The following is a 17,412-nucleotide window of genomic DNA, read 5'->3' on the forward strand; positions in this document are numbered from 1 at the left end:
CCCTATGTGTGCAAGGGCTGTGGAACAATGGGGCACCTCCAGCGAATGTGCAAACGATCTCTGACTCACCACGTGACAGAGTCAGGAGAGGACGACCAATCCAGCAAGGATCAAGATGAACAAGCATAAAAGGCAATTGAACCTGAGGATGAAGAGGAAGCATATGGGATAACACACCTTCACCACCAAAAGCCCTCCATTAAATGTTAAAAGTTGAACTTAACGGCACTCCAGTCTCCATGGAACTAGACACGGGGGCGAGTCAGTCATGAGCCAGAAGGCTTTCGAGAAGCTGTGGAGCGACGTAACCAAGCGACCTGAGCTGATCCTAATTCAGGCAAAGCTGATACCAGTTATTGGTAGTGCAGACATAAGAGTATTCCATGAGGGAGCAGTGCACGAATTACCACTGTGGATTTTTTCAGGTGATGGGCTAACGCTGCTTGTCAGGAGGTGATGGGGAAGATTCAATGGACCTGGGAAGACCTCTATATAACCTCTCCGGTGAACGAGGCCTCCCTTTCCCAAAGGCCGAGCAAACCCCCTCTTCCAACTGAACCAGGCATCGAAGTGCAGATCCATTTGCAGATCCCCGAGGCACAGGCCGCTCATCACAACCATGAGGAGGTAAAGTTCAACCGAGCAGAGGTACAGGCACGGTACCTACCACCCGAAGCTGACGACTCCTTTGCGACGATGGAAGAGGCTCCAGGTCGACCATGCGGAGTGGGACTCCGGCTGAAACGATCCGAATGCGTCTTCCCAACGCCAGAGGCAAAATACCTGGGGAGCGAGATCACAGCAGTCGGCATCACGGACACGGATGAGGTGGCGACCAGACCATGGGATGAGAGTGCATCCAGGCGACGGGACGAGAGAGCTTCCAGACCACGGGACGAAAGAACTTCCAGACGACGGGGCGAGAGAGTGTCCAGACCACGGAAGTTCGCCGCAATGGAATGGAGGAATGTGTCGCCCAGCAAGGAAGACGACTGGGTTCGGGGCAAAGATAAAGGGGCGGCCACGGTGAAGGTCAGGAACCCACTATGCTCAAATAAATTGTATGCACCATGTAACCCATGCGAGTGGTCTTTCGCGACCAATGATGTACCATTGTGTGGGGTTGGGAGTACTTTACAACAAGCCAAAGTAGCGGGCGAACACCAACCAGTCGTATATTTATCTGACAATGTACTTGTAATAAGTGATGTGTGATCACACGGGATCGGGTGTGTTGTACAACAAGCCAAATTAGCGGGTGAACCCCAACCAGTTGTATATGCATCTAACAAAGTATTCGTAGCAAGTGAGTTGTTACCGCACAGGGTCGGGAGTGTTGTGCAGCAAGCAAAAGTAGCGGGCAAGCCCTAAACGATTATTTAACTTATTTGATACATGTTCAAAGCAGCAGCCTGTGTTGACGGGACTAAAGAGACATACCAAAGCGTGTCCCAATATGTGCTCGAGTCAGACAAGCTGCTCATCCCACAAGCTTGGGAGAGCAGAGGCACCATTATCGATGCGTTGTTTCGAGAATGTCAACACTGTCTGTGCATGTTAACATGATCCGCCACGGGCCAGGCACTGAGAGCAGCACCCATGCACTCAGTTGGCCACCGTTGCCCACCCCCGGGGTAGAAACGGCGCAGCCAGTAGGCCCACTCGCAGCCTTGGAAATGCTAGAAAGCGAGGACTCAACCGTAACGGGCCTCCAGCTTAGGACCTGGACCAGCCAGGATCCCATGTTACCACCTGCCAAAGGTGAACTGCTCGACGGGATGTGGCAACCTATCCGCCAAAAAGACGATAGACCCATCTCAACGTTGCAAAGCAAAGCAGGGTGGCTACACACAGTCGGTGGTCTAGGGCCCCCATACTACAGCCCAATGTCCACGGGGACCAATCGGTCTCCTGCCACTACCGAAAGTCTCAAGGCCATTGCGGCCATCTTGGGCTTGCCAGACCTCAGGGTCAGCGTCCAAATCACTAAACCTAGCACCATGCGTGCCACGGAACACTCCCTACAGATGCTGCTATCCTGGGTGTTATGCAATCACCAGACTGAATCACACAGAACCGAGCCTTTCGCATGGCATCAGCAGAGAATGCACCATAAGTGCATAGCCCCTCCACCCGACATCAGAATAAGTGATGTAGACCATGTTCAGGGCCCCAGTCGGGCCGCTAGTACCGCATTAGCCAATGGGGGAAATGTGTGTATGTGATGAAAACGGTTTGATTGTGAAGCCATATACCAGGCTAACGAGTAAAGCAGTGGGACGAGACCAAACTGTGAATGACAGATAACCAGGAATCACACTGTAAGAACCTGGCCCCCAGCGACCCACCAACACGATCAACTTCGCCGTCAACCACAAGGACGAACCCAGCATGTCAAGACATCAACCCAGGCGGCCGACCCGGGGGCGCGGGGCGCCAGATCGCCTCAACTTGCAGATAACTTGCACAATAAGACTTTGGGGGAGTGATGTTATGTATGTATGTTGACCTTACCCAAATGAAAGACTTGCCACCAGGGGGCACACCAGTGGGAGACCTAAGGGTCACCTGTGCACCCTGGGGCAAGCAGGTATAAAAGTTGATTCCTCATTCTAGAGTCTGAAATAAAGAGACCAAGGTCACAACAGTTTGAGCTTGCGATATAGTCCTGTGGATTTATTCTAAACATAACAGTAAAAACAGAACATTAATCGTTGGCGACAGGGAAAGGGTCAGAGGTCAGAGGTAACATCAAAGCAATTCACATTGCGCAGGCATATGTGGGGAACAAACATTTTTTACTGAGAACCAATTACATGAAAGTATCATAAGCAAAGTACAGAGAAAGTACATGACAGAATAAAACTTCAGTCCCAAATACTGGTTTCCAAGTCGCACAATGTGATCAACCAAAAAATTGTGTCACAACTAACAACATTTCTTGCTCCCAGCATTACATTACATTTTACATTGTATTGCCATAAGATTGAATTACATGACCACAGCACAGTCCAGGGATTATGCAGACTTACCCTCTGGGGCAATTGATTCGGCACCAACACACGTTGCGGTGCAATCATACACTCCCATCAGGGCTGCAACCCATTCCTCGAGGTCCGTGAGAGGAATAGTCTTGGGCGGACCACAACATGTTTTGCAGAGCTTCGCCCTATTGCCGGCTAGTTTTGTCTGCAAAGGTGACAAAAAATGTGTGAACTAATTTGACAGCTACTAGTACAGAACGCATACATACATCACTCACTCATAGGCAGTCCTTCGAAATCAAGGAAGACTTGCTTCCACTCCCAAAGTAAGTTCTTTGATGACTGAACAGTCCGATACAAGAGCCACAGACCCCGTTACAGGTGGGACAGACATTTGTCGAGGGAAGGGGTTGGAAGGGCTGGTTTGCAGCGTGCTCCTTCTACTGCCTGCGCTTGGCCTCTTCATGCTCTTTGCGTTGGGACTCGAAGAGCTTGACGCCCTCCCGAATGTACTTTCTCCAACTCGGGCGGTCTTCGGCCAGGGTCTCCCAGGTGTCAGTGGTGATGTCGCACTTTACCAGGGAGGCTTTGAGGATGTCCTTGTAGCATTTCCGCTGTCCTCCTTTGACTCGTTTACCATGAAGGAGCTCCACATAAAGCATTTGCTTAGGGAGTCTCGTATCTGGCATGTGAACTATGTGGCCTGCCCAACGAAGCTGATAAGTGTGGTCAGTGCATCAATACTGGGGATGTTAGCCTGGTCGAGGACACTGATGTTGGTGCAGCTGTCCTCCCAGGGGATTTGCAGGATCTTGCGGAGACATCGTTGGTGATATATCTCCAGCAACTTGAGGTGCCTTCTATACGTCATCCATGCCTCAGATCCATACAGGAGGGCGGGCATTACTACAGTCCTGTAGACCATGAGCTTGGTGGTAGATGTGAGGGCCTGGTCTTCAAACACTCTTTTCCTCAGACAGCCGAAGGCTGCACTGGTGCACTGGAGGCAATGTTAAATCTCCGCATCAATGTCTGCCTTTGTTGATAAGAGGCTCCTGAGATATGGGAAATGGTCCACGTTGTTCAGGGCCGCGCCGTGGATCTTGATGACTGGAGGGCAGTGCTGAGTGATGGTGGAGGACCTTTGTCTTATGGATGTTAAGCGTTAGGCCGATGCTTTCATAAGCCTCAGTGATTACAGTGACTATATCTTGGAGTTCAGCCTCTGAATGTGCGCAGACACAGGCGTCGTCCGCATACTGCAGCTCAGCGGCAGAGATTGGGGTGATCTTGGACCTGGCATGGAGACGGCGTAGGTAAATCAGCTTCCCACTGGTTCTGTAGCTTAGTTCCACTCCAGCGGGGAGCTTGTTGTTTGTGGAGCATGGCGGCGAGGAAGATTGAGAAGAGGGTTGGAGTGATAACGCAGCCCTGTTTGACCCCGGTCCTGACGTGGATTGGGTCTGCAATGGATCTGTTGGTAGGATCACGGCCTGCATGTCGTCGTGAAGCAGGCGAAGGATGTTGGCAAACTTTTGGGGGCATCCGAAACGGAAGAGGACATTCCATAGGCCCTCATGGTTGACAGTGTCAAAGGCCTTTGTAAGACTGAAAAAGGCCATATATAAGGGCTGGCGCTGCTCCCTGCATTTTTCGTGCAACTGTCGCGCTGCAAAGATCATGTCTGTTGTGCCCCATCAGGAACGAAATCCGCATTGTGATTCCAGGAGGAGCTCATCGGCCACATGGAGAAGATGATTGAGGAGAACTCTAGCAACAACTTTGCCAGTGGCTGATAGCTTAGAGATTCCCCTGTAGTTGCCGCAGTCGTACTTGTCCCCTTTTTAAAAAATGGTCACAATCACTGCATCTCTCAGATCTCCCGGCATGCTCTCCTCCCTCCAGATGAGAGAGAGATGAGGTCACGTATCCCCGCCAGCAGCGCCTCTCCGCCATACTTTAGCGCCTCAGCAGAGATTCCATCCGCACCCGTAGCCTTGTTATTCTTGAGCTGTTTTATGGCTTTGCCTACCTCGTGCAACGTTGGAGTTTCACTAGTTTGTGGTGGGTCGCATGCTGCAGGATGGAGTCGAGATCACTCGAGTCAAAGGCAGAGTCTCAATTGAAGAGATCTTCAAAGTACTCCTTCCATTGGGCCCTGACAACCTCGGTGTCCTTGATGAGTGTTTCCCCATTCTTGGTCAGGAGTGGGGTGGAGCCTTGGGAATTTGGACTGTAGGTGGCCTTGACTGCAGTGAAGAATCCTCGCATATCGTGGCTGTCGGCCAGTTGTTGTATCTCCTGTGCTTTCTCCATCCACCACCTGTTCTTTAGGTCCCGGTATTTTATTGGACCTGGGCCTTGAGCCGTCTGTAATGTTGTTTTGCAGCTCCCGAGTTGGGTTGTTGCTTGAGACTTAGAAATGCTTTGCGCTTGTGATCTATTAGTTCTTCGATCTCCTGATCATTTTCATCAAACCAGTCCTGATGTTTTCTGGTTGAGTAATCAAGTGTCTCTTCACAGGCACTGGGTATGGAGGCCTGGAGGGCAGACCAAGCGCTGTGGGTATTCAGCATCTCAGGGTCATCAAGGCATGCCAGATTGGCTGTGAGACGCTGGCTGTATATGGCTCTCTTAGCTGGGTCTCTAAGTGCCCTGGCATTAACATTTTTGCGGAACTGCTTCTGCTGTCCCCTCTGCTTTGGGACAATGTTAATATTTATGATGGATCGGATTGGCCGTGGTCTGTCCAGCAGTCGTCAGCTCCTGTCATGGCATGGGTGAAGCACACATCCTTGCGATCCCTGGCTCGGACGATTACATAGTCAAGCAGGTGCCAGTGTTTGGAGCGAGGGTGTTGCCACGATGCCTTATATTTGTCCCTCTGGCGGAACAGGGTGTTGGTGATGAGGAGTTCATGTTCTAGACATTTTGTCAGGAGTAGGGTACCGCTTGAGTTGGCTTTCCCTACCCTCTCTCTGCCAATCACGCCGTCCCAAAGGGCTATGTCTTTGCCGACCCTGACATTAAAATCACCCAGAAGGATCAATTTGTCGCCCGTGGGGACGCGGGACAAAGATGTCGAGGTTGGAATAAAAATCCTCTTTAGCTGCATCCATTGCATCGAGTGTAGGGGCATACGCACTGATGACTGTGGCACATTGGTTCTGAGATAGGGTAATACGAAGAGTCATGAGGCCTTCGTTAACCCCACAGGGGGGGTCTTTGAAGCGGTCGACCAGCTCATTCTTGACGGCAAAGCTGACTCCATGAAGGCGGCGTTCTGCCTCTGGTTTCCCTTTCCAGAAGAAGGTCTAACCTCCACCATGTTCCTTCAACTGGCCCTGCCCACCGGGCCTCGCTTAGGGTGGCGATGTCAATGTCAAAGCGTCTGAGTTCCCGGACAACTATAACGGTGCGGCTGTTGCTGTTCGGATTGTCTATGAGGGTCCTGACGTTCCAGGTCCCAAACCTGATACTGACGAAGTGGAAGATGCCTGTGCGTGAGTTCTTTTAAAGTGAGTTGGCCGCTGCACACCGGCAACCACACGGGCTTAGCTGAACAAGGTCTTGGTCCAGTGGCAAGGGGGTCCAAGACAACTGGAGACCGGGCACAGCTCTATTAGCTTAATTACCTACGGCGAAGTGTTGGCGCCGAGTCGCGCCATTGATGGTGGATGGCCCGAGGCTTGGTTGGGGGGCAGGCATTAGGAAGGTGACTTCCAAAGTTATTTTAAAAGTTAAGGTTTGATAAAGATTCCCAATTTATTTTAAAAGTTTCTAAAAGTTGTTTCTAAAGTCTAAGATGTAAATCAGTAATAGGTGTTTAAAAGTTTCCCCAGTTTAAAAAGTTTCTAAAGGTTGTTAAAAAGTCAAAGATGTAGGTCAATAATAGATGGTTAAAAGTATTTCGATTAACATTCTAAAATGTAAGTTTTAAAAGTTCTCCCAAATTGTTTAAAAAGTTTAAAAGTTGATTAAAAGTTAAAACATTTATTAAAAGTTGGTTAGGAGTTTAAGCCGTTGGGTTGAACGCTGCTGCCGCAGTCCCTTCAGCCGGTTCAGCGTCCCCCCGAATCTGTCAGCACAATGAACACCTGGTGTGCGACCGCAGGGACAGGCATGGAGTCCTTTCGACCGGTGCAGGGTCCCTTCAGCCCGGGACAGAAGCGGCCGGCACTGGTTTCCTTTGACAACTACAAGGTAACGTTTATTTGTTATCCTGCTGGGGTTGCTCAGGGCCCGCTGTGTGTTGTCCCGCTGGGGCTGCTCCAGGCCCGCTGTGTGTTGTCCCGCTGGGGCTGCTCCAGGCCCGCTGTGTGTTGTCCCGCTGGGGCTGCTCCAGGCCCGCTGTGTGTTGTCCCGCTGGGGCTGCTCCAGGCCCGCTGTGTGTTGTCCCGCTGGGGCCCGGGACCGGTGTGGAGTCCTTTTGGCCCGGGATAGAAGCGGCCGGCACGGAGTTCCTTTAATCAATTATTAAAGATGTAATAGCAGCGCATTTGGAAAGCCACTAAGAACAGTGTGGGTAGATGAATGTAGCTTGAAGCCTTCCTGCAGCAGGTCACACATACATACATACACAATATATTAATACACATCCCCAATGAACCATCCCCCAGTCTTTTCATCAACGAGTGCATGATTTAAGTTTTGTTAGCAGGCAAATGTTGCATGATGAACACATTAACATACAGAGCACTAACACAATGAGATAAATTATGGGAAATAAAAATGACACCAAACTTTACAACATATTAAAACGTGGCACTGCATACGAGTAATTCGTCAATGCAAGATAAAAGTTAGTACTTACTCTCACAGACCCAACGATGTCATTCCACCATTTGCGACAGTGGTTTGGCCCCCGCATCACAAGCGTAATGGAGGACACCGCCTCAGCGATCTCTTGCCATAACCACTGATACACGAATGGTGATAGTTTTTCTCATCCACCCCATGTTAACTGATTTCAATGGGCTTCCACTTCGTCCACCAATAACTCCTAGGCTTCCTCTGAGAAATGAGTGGCTCTTTTCCTCCCACCTAACGCCCTCTCCACTTCTCTGGCTTGACTCTCCACTGTATTTGTAAAGTCCTGTCCCTGCAGCACAGATTCACACGAGGCACATATTGAAGTCAAGGTCACTCAGGACCTGCACCTTTATTACTCAGCTCTCGAATGCCACACTTGCCTGAGACCTGTCCTTATATGCCTGTCTGGGACAGGCATCCAGTGTCTCCTGCAAGTGCACCCCTGGTGGTAAGGTAAGCTTGTGGTTACAGGTCATCTCTAGTTACAGTCATGTATAGCATCGTAAGATACAGTTATGTACAGTAGTGTGAGATACATGACATCACCCTCCCCCAAGGTCTTATTGTCTTTATAGGTTCAGTCTCTCAGGTGGTCTACGCTCTCGCGTGGAGCATCTTAGTTGTGGTTCATTTGTTTGCCTTGGTGCCTGTTTTTCTTTCGGTGTGATTGCTGGTATCTCGCCTGGGCTGTCTGTTTCATTCAGTATGATTGTTGGTGTCTCACCTGGGCTGTCTGTTGGGATTTCTCTTTCCTCAGGTTGTTCCCTCTGTCTGTCCACTAGGTGTGGTGTGAGTTCCACATTATAATCTGCCTCTGATTCAGCAGTGTTGTTGTTAAATCTACTTTTGACTTGGTCTACATGCCTCCGACAGGTTTGGCCATTGTCCATTTGTACCACCAGTAGCCTGTTTCCTTCCTTGCCTGTTACTGTCTCTGCAAGCCATTTGGGACCCCTGCCATAGTTTAGCACAAACACTTTGTCCCCTATCTCATTCCACTTCCCCTTGGAACTTCGGTCATGGTACTCGGTTAGCTTACGGCGCTTTGCCTCAACGATTTCATGCATGTCTGGGAGGATTAATGAGAGCCTTGTCTTTAAGGTCCATTTCATTAATAGTTGCGCGGGGGGAACTCCAGTTAATGAATGCGGATGAGATCTGTATGCCAGCAGCAGTCGCGGCAGACGGCCCTGCAGCGTGGGACCTTGGATTTTGAGCATGCCTTGTTTAATGATCTGCACTGCTTGCTCCGTCTGGCTGTCGGAGGCTGGCTTGAACGGTGCCGTCTTAACGTGATTTATGCCGTGGTCACTTATAAAATCTTGGAATTCTGCGCTGGTGAAGCACGGACCATTATCACTGACCAATATGTCAAAAATGCCGTGCGTTGCGAACATGGTTCCAAGGCTCTCCACAGTGATAGAGGTGGTGTTCGAGTTTAAAATGGTGCATTCGATCCACTTAGAAAATGCATCTACAACTACGAGGAACATTTTGCCCATGAATGGGCCCGCACAGTCTACGTGCACCCGCGACCACGGTTTGGTGGGCCAGGGCCAGGGGTTCAGGGGGGCCTCACTGGGGGCATTACTGAGTTGGGCACAAAAGGTGCACCGTTGGACGCAGAGCTCCAATGCCAGGCCATCAGACGTGGGATCTGGCTATGGCTTTCATGAGAACGGTCCCCGGGTGCTCGCAGTGGAGCTCCCGGACAAATGCCTCTCTGCCTCGCAGAGGCATAACTACTCGGCTGCCCCACATCAGGCAGTCTGCTTGTAGTGATAGTTCATGCATGCGCCTATGGGAAGGTTTGATCTCCTCGGGGGAGGCATCGCGAGCCTCTGCCCAGTCACCAGTTAAGACACATCTTTTTACTAGGGATAACGTGGGGTCGCTGGTCGTCCAGGCTCTGATTTGGCGAGCCGTCATGGGCGAACCTGTGGACTCAAAGGCATTGATTGCCATGACTATCTCACAGTCCTGTTCGTCAGACCCTTCCGTGGTCATCAGGGATAGCCTGCAAAGCGCGTTGGCACATTTGTCTGTGCCTGGTCAGTGCCTTATGGTGTAATCATAAGACGCCAGCATGAGTGCCCACCGTTGAATGCGCACTGAGGCGTTGGCGTTTATTGCCTTGCTCTCAGATAGTAGGGACGTGAGGGGCTTGTGGTCGGTTTCTAACACGAACTTGGCCCCGAAAAGGTATTGGTGCATCTTTTTGACACCGTACACGCACGCGAGTGCCTCCTTCTCCACCATTCCGTACCTGCGCTCTGCCCGCGAAAGCTATGGGTTGTAATTTACCCGCACTATTGACATGTTGTAAAACACACCCGACCCTGTACGCTGATGCATCACATGTAAGAACTAGCTTTTTACCTGGATCAAAGAAAGCCAAAACACTGTTAGAACACAGAGGTTGCATGCCTTATTGAAGGTGCGTTCCTGGGCGTCCCCCCAAAACCAATCGCACCCCTTTCTGAGCAGCACATGGAGAGGCTCCAGCAGCATGCTTAAGTTCTGCATAAAGTTCCCAAAGTAATTGAGTAGCCCGAAAAAGGCGCGCAGTTCTGAGACATTCCGGGGCCTGGGTGCCAGGCGAATTGCTTTGGTTTTGGTCTCTGTTAGGCGGATTCCATCAGCGGCAATCCTTCTGCCCAAAAATTCAACCTCGGGCGTGAGAAACAGGCACTTGGATTTCTTAACTCTTAGGTCTACCCGATCCAACCGCTTTAGAACTTCCTCCAAATTGCGGAGATGGGAGTCGGTGTCCCTGCCCATGATAAGTATGTCGTCTTGAAATACAACCGTCTCCGGGATGGACTTGAGCAGACTCTCCATGTTGCGCTGGAATATAGCAGCTGCCGACCTGATGCTGAATGGGCATCGATTGTACATGAAAAGGCTTCGATGTGTGTTGATGGTGGTGAGTAGCTTGGACTCGTCGGTCAATTATTGCGTCATATACGCAGATGTGAGATCTAGTTTTGAGAAAAGTTTGCCTCCAGCCAACGTGGCAAATAAGTCCTCCACTCTTGGCAGCGGGTATTGGTCCTGTAAGGAGACTCTGTTTATGGTAGATTTGTAGTCCCCACAGGTTCGTACGGATCCATCAGGCTTCATGACTGGGACGATGGGACTTGCCCAGTCGCTAAATTCCACGGGTGAGATAATGCCTTCCCGGAGAAGCCTGTCCAGTTCATGTTCAATCTTTTCCCTCATCGCATAGGGCACAGCTCTAGCCTTGTGATGGACCAGTCTAGCATCCTGTGTGATGTAGATTTTGACTTTAGCCCCTTTGAAGGTGCCCACACCTGGCTGAAAGTGATGTTCAAATCGACTTAGAACTGTTGAGCAGAGGTCCGTTCCTCTGACGACATGGCGTGAATATCATCCCATTTCCAGTTTAGTTTTGCCAGCCAGCTTCTCCCCAGCAGTGCTGGGAGGTCTCCGGGGACAATCCACAGGGAAAGTCGGTTCACTGTCCCTTTGTGTATGATTGAGAGCATGGCGCTGCCGAGGACTGGGATGATTTCTTTGGTATAGGTCCTTAGTTTGGTGTCGACCCTTGTGAGTTATGGTCTGTCTCTTTTGTGCGGCCACAGCTGTTCAAATTGTTGAGCGCTCATGAGAGATTGACTCGCTCCCGTATCCAGCTCCATGTTGACGGGTATCCTGTTGAGTTGGACCCTCATCATTATTGGAGGCGTCTTTTTGTAGGAGCAATGGCCATTGATCGTGTTGACCCACTGTACATCGGTGTCCCAGGTACTGTCCCCACCGAGTTATGGTCCGCTTTCCGACCCTTCCAATTCATATATCAGCCAAGCTGCCGTTTTTCTGCACATGCGGGCCAGATGCCCTGTATGGTCGCAGTTTCTGCAAACAGCATGCTGAAATCGACACTCCCTTGATGAGTGCCTACCCCCACATCTCCAGCACAGACCGCTTCCATTGTTTCCAAAGGATGAGCTGCGTCTGGCTGATCTCTCTTGAGCTTCGCTCAGTTTGTAGTTGATTGCTCGCATTGTGGGTTGATGAGGTGTGAACGGCCGTTCATGTGGCCCTTGATGGCTTCTGGCGCCACTGCCTGCTGTTGAGGGCTTTCTCTCCTGCCTTTGTCTGTGGGGGTAGCGGCTTGTTTCACGCTGTGAACCCCTTGTCGTTAGTTGTCGTACCCCAGTGTAGATCAATCTCGTCTCTTCTTCTCCTGCCAGGAATGTCTGTGCAACCAGTGCTGCTGCCTCTAGGGTCAGGTTCTTGGTCTCTATGAGCTTTCGGAATATGCCTTCATGGCCTATTCCTTCAATAAAAAAGTCTCTCAGTACTTCTCTCCTTAGTTCATCGGAGAATTCACATAAGCGAGCCAACCTCCGAAGTTCCGCCACGAAGTCGGGTATGCTCTGGCCCACACAGCGTCTGTAGTTGTAGAACCTGTGTCTGGCCATGTATAGGCTGCTCGCTGGCTTCAGGTGGTCTCTTACCAGTGTGCTCAACTCTTCAAACGACTTGCTTGCTGGTTTCTCGGGTGCCAGCAGGTCCTTCATTAAGGCGTATGTTTTTGAGCCACAGCTGGTCAAGAGATGGGCTCTTCTCTTGTCTGCCTTATTGTCGCCTAACCAGTCTTTGGTTACAAAGCTTTGCTGGAGCCTTTCTATAAAGTCCTCCCAATTATCTCCAGCATTGTATTTTTCATCTGAGCCATTGTTCGGCATTCTGTGGATTCTGTAATCCCGTAACTCGTCACCACTGTAAAGTCCTGTCCCTTCAGTACAGATTCACACAAGGCACATACTGAAGTCAAGGTCACTCAGGACCTGCACCTTTATTACACAGCTCTCGAACGCCACACTTGCCTGAGACCTGTCCTTATATACCTGTCTGGGACAGGCATCCAGTGTCTCCTGCAAGTGCACCCCTGGTGGTAAGGTAAGCTTGTGGTGACAGGTCATCTCTGGTTACAGTCATGTATAGCATGGTAAGATACAGTTATGTACAGTAGTGTGAGATACATGACAGTATTGATATTTATATTTATATATATATCTCTCTCTCAATTTAATAAATAAATTAATTATTATAATAATTATTAGTAGTAATATTATTAATTATATTCTTTTATAATATGATATAATTGTCAAGATACTAAATACTCCTCAAGAAAACCTGAAAAATCCTCACATTTCCTGTCACTGACATGAACTAACCTCTGCAGTGAGGCGGGAGTCCGGGGCAGTGTTGGAGGCCTATAAAAAGGCCCAGCAGGAGATCAAGGAGGCAGTCAGTGCAGCTGCAGCAGGGTGAGAAGGCAAAAAAGAAGTACAAAGAAATCGAAAGGTGACGTCACAACCAAAGGGGTAAGTGATTGGCTGGTGATTGGGAAGAAGTTTTTCTTTTTCTTTTTCTTTTCTAGATCAGCAAGTAACATTTAACCTTGTTGCCGAATTAAGTTTATCTAGGGGTTAAGTCATGGCAGGAGAGCTCGGACATGTGTTATGCTCCTCCTGTACTATGTGGGAAGTCAGGGACGCTTCCGGTGTCCCTGACGACTACGTGTGCGGGAAGTGCATCCGCCTGCAGCTCCTGACGGACCGCATTGCGGCACTGGAGCTGCGGGTGGATTCACTCTGGAGCATGCTCGATGCTGAGAATGACGTGAATAGCACGTTTAGTGAGTTGGTCTTACCGCAGGAAAAGGGTACACAGCCAGATAGGGAATGGATGACCAACAGGAAGAGCGGTGCAAGGAATGTAGTGCAGGGGTCCCCTGCGGTCATCCCCCTGCAAAACAGATACACCGCTTTGGGTACTGTTGGGGGGGATGACTCATCAGGGGAGGGCAGCAGCAGCCACGTTCATGGCACCATGGGTGGCTCTGCTGCACAGGAGGGCAGGAAAAAGAGTGGGAGAGCTATAGTGATAGGGGATTCAATTGTAAGGGGAATAGATAGACGTTTCTGCGGCCACAACCAAGACTCCAGGATGGTATGTTGCCTCCCTGGTGCAAGGGTCAAGGATGTCTTGGAGCGGGTGCAGGGCATTCTGAAAAGGGAGGGTGAACAGCCAGTTGTCGTGGTGCGTATAGGTACCAACGATATCGGTAAAAAAAGGGGATGAGGTCCGACAAGACAAATTTAGCGAGCTACGAGCTAAGTTGAAAAGTAGGATCTCAAAAGTAGTAATCTCAGGACATTGGAATCGGTTCTGGGAGAGATGGGACCAATACAAACTGGACGGTCTGCACCTGGGCAGGACCGGAACCAATGTCCTAGGGGGAGTCTTTGCTAATGCTGTTTGGGAGGAGTTAAACTAATATGGCAGGGGGGTGGGAACCTATGCAGGGAGGCAGAGAGAAGTAGAATGGGGGCAGAAGTAAAAGATAGAAAGAAGAAAAGTAAGAGTGGAGGCCAGAGAAACCTAAGGCAAAAAGCAAAAAGGGCCACATTACAGCAAAATTCTAAAGGGGCAAAGTGTGTTTGAAAGACAAACCTGAAGGCTCTGTGCCTCAATGCGAGGAGTATGTATTCGGAATAAAGTGGGCGAATTAACTGTGCAGATAGCAGTCAAAGGGTATGATGTAATTGGCATCATGGAGACATGGCTCCAGGGTGACCAAGACTGGGAAATCAACATCCAGAGGTATTCAACATTTAGAAACGATAGACAGAAAGGAAAAGGAGGTGGGGTGGCATTGGTGTTTAAAGAGGAAATTAATGCAATAGTAAGAAAGGACATTAGCTTGGATGATGTGGAATCGTTATGGGCGGAGCTGCGGAATACCAAGAGGCAGAAAACGCTAGTGGAAGTTGTGTACAGACTATCAAATAGTAGTAGTAAGGTTGGGGACAGCATCAAACAAGAAATTATGGAATCATGCAATAAAGGTACAGCAGTTATCATGGGTGACTTTAATCTACATGTCAATTGGGCTAACCAAACTGGTAGCAATGCGATGGAGGAGGATTTCCTGGAGCATATTAGGGATCGTTTTCTAGACCAATATGTTGCGGAATCAACCAGGGAGCTGGCCAGCCTAGACTGGGTGATGTGTAATGAGAAAGGACTAATTAGCAATCTTGTGGGAAGATCCCTTGGGGAAGAGTGACCATAACATGGTAGAATTCTTTATTAAGCTGGAGAGTGACACAGTTAATTCAGAGACTAGGGTCCTGAACTTAAGGAAAGATAACTTCGATGATTTGAGGCGTGAATTGGCTAGAATAGACTGACAAAGTATACTTAAAGAGTTGACGGTGGATAGGCAATGGCAAACATTTAAAGATCACATGGATGAACTTCAACAATTGTACATCCCTGTCTGGAGTAAAAATAAAACGGGGAAGGTGGCTCAACCGTGGCTAACAAGGGAAATTAAGGATAGTGTTAAATCCAGGGAAAAGGCATATAAATTGGCCAGAAAAAGCAGCAAACCTGAGGACTGGCAGAGGACAAAGACTTTAATTAAGAGGGGGAAAATAGAATACGAGAAGAAGTTTGCTGGGAACATAAAAACTGACTGCAAAAGCTTCTATAGATATGTGAAGAGAAAAAGATTAGTGAAGACAAACGTAAGGTCCCTTGCAGTCGGATTCAAGTGAAGTTGTAAAGGGGAACAAAGAAATGGCAGACCAATTGAACAAATACTTTGGTTCTGTCTTCACGAAGGAAGACACAAATAACCTTCTGGAAGTAGTGGGGACCGAGGGTCTAGTGAGAAGGAGGAACTGAAGGATATCCTTATTAGGTGGGAAATTGTGTTAGGGAAATTGATGGGATTGAAGGCCGATAAATCCCCGGGGCCTGATAGTTTGCATGCCAGAGTACTTAAGGAAGTGGCCCTAGAAATAGTTGATGCATTGGTAATCATTTTCCAACAGTCTCTCAACTCGGGATCAGTTCCTATGGACTGGAGGGTAGCTAATGTAACACCACTTTTTAAAAAGGGAGGGAGAGAGAAAGTGGATAATTATAGACCGGTTAGCCTGACATCAGTGGTGGAGAAAATGTTGGAATCAATTATTAAGGATGAAACAGCAGCGCATTTGGAAAGCAGTTACAGGATCAGTCCAAGTCAGCATGGATTTATGAAGGGGAAATTATGCTTGACAAATCTGGAATTTTTTGAGGATGTAACTAGTTGAGTAGACAAGGAGAACCAGTGGATGTGGTGTATTTGGACTTTCAAGGTCCCACACAAGAGATTGGTGTGCAAAATCAAAGCACATGGTATTGGGAGTAATAGACTGACGTGGTTAGAGAACTGGTTGGCAGACAGGAAACAGAGAGTTGGGATAAACAGGACCTTTTCATGATTGGCAGGCAGTAACTAGTGGAGTGCCGCAGGGCTCAGTGCTGGGACCCCAGCTCTTTACAATATACGTCAATGATTTGGATGAAGGAAATGAGTGTAATATCTCCAAGTTTGCAGATGACTCTAAGCTCTGTGACGGTGTGAGCTGTGAGGAGGACACTAAGAGGCTGTTGGGTGACTTAAACAGGTTAGGTGAGTGGGCAAATGCATGGCAGATGCAGTATAATGTGGATAAATGTGAGGTTATCCACTTTGGGGGCAAAACCGCGAAGACAGAATATTATCTGAATGGTGGCAGATTAGGAAAAGGGAAGGTGCAACGAGACCTGGGTGTCATGGTTCATCAGTCATTGAAAGTTGGCATACAGGTGTAGTAGCCGGTAAAGAAGGCAAATGGTATGTTGGCTCCATAGCTAGGGGATTTGAGTATAGGAGCAGGGAGGTCTTACTGCAGTTGTACAGGGCCTTAGTGAGGCCTCACCTGGAATATTGTGTTCAATTTTGGTCTCCTAATCTGAGGAAGGACGTTCTTGCTATTGAGGGAGTGCAATGAAGGTTCACCAGACTGATTCCCGGGATGGCTGGACTGACATATGAGGAGAGACTGGATCAATTGGGCCTTTATACATTGGAGTTTAGAAGGATGAGAGGGGATCTCATAGAAACATACAAGATTCTGACGGGACGGGACAGATTAGATGTGTGTAGATTGTTCCCAATGTTGGGGAAGTCCAGAACCAGGGGACACAGTCTTAGGATAAGGGGTAGGCCATTTAGGACTGAGATGAGGAGAAACGTCTTCACTCAGAGAGTTGTTAACCTGTGGAATTCCCTGCCGCAGAGAGTTGTTGATGCCAGTTCATTGGATATATTCAAGAGAGAGTTAGATATGGCTAAGGGGATCTAGGGGTATGGAGAGAAAGCAGGAAAGGCATACTGAGGGAATGATCAGCCATGATCTTATTGAATGGTGCTGCAGGCTCGAAGGGTCGAATGGCCTACTCCTGCACCTATTTTCTATGTTTCTATGCAGCTTGAAAATCTTCAATGCTGTCCTTCTCTTCTCTGTGCATGTGCCGGGTTACCCTTGACCCTGAAATTGCGAGAGAATGGCCGTGCATGCGCAGAGAAGTTTTTCCGGTCGTTTTGTACAGAAAAAAAAAGTTCTGCTTTCCTTTCTAAAGGAAAGGTGATTGCTGACTTTTCTCCCGGTTTGGCCGCCTGCTCGACTCCGCTATCGCTAGGCTTCGCCGCCGCCGATATCGAGGACCAGAAAATCTCGCGAGTGCGCACCAGCGGTATTCC

The sequence above is a fragment of the Pristiophorus japonicus genome, chromosome 10 (assembly GCF_044704955.1).
Source record: "Pristiophorus japonicus isolate sPriJap1 chromosome 10, sPriJap1.hap1, whole genome shotgun sequence".
Classification (NCBI taxonomy): Eukaryota; Metazoa; Chordata; class Chondrichthyes; family Pristiophoridae; genus Pristiophorus; species Pristiophorus japonicus.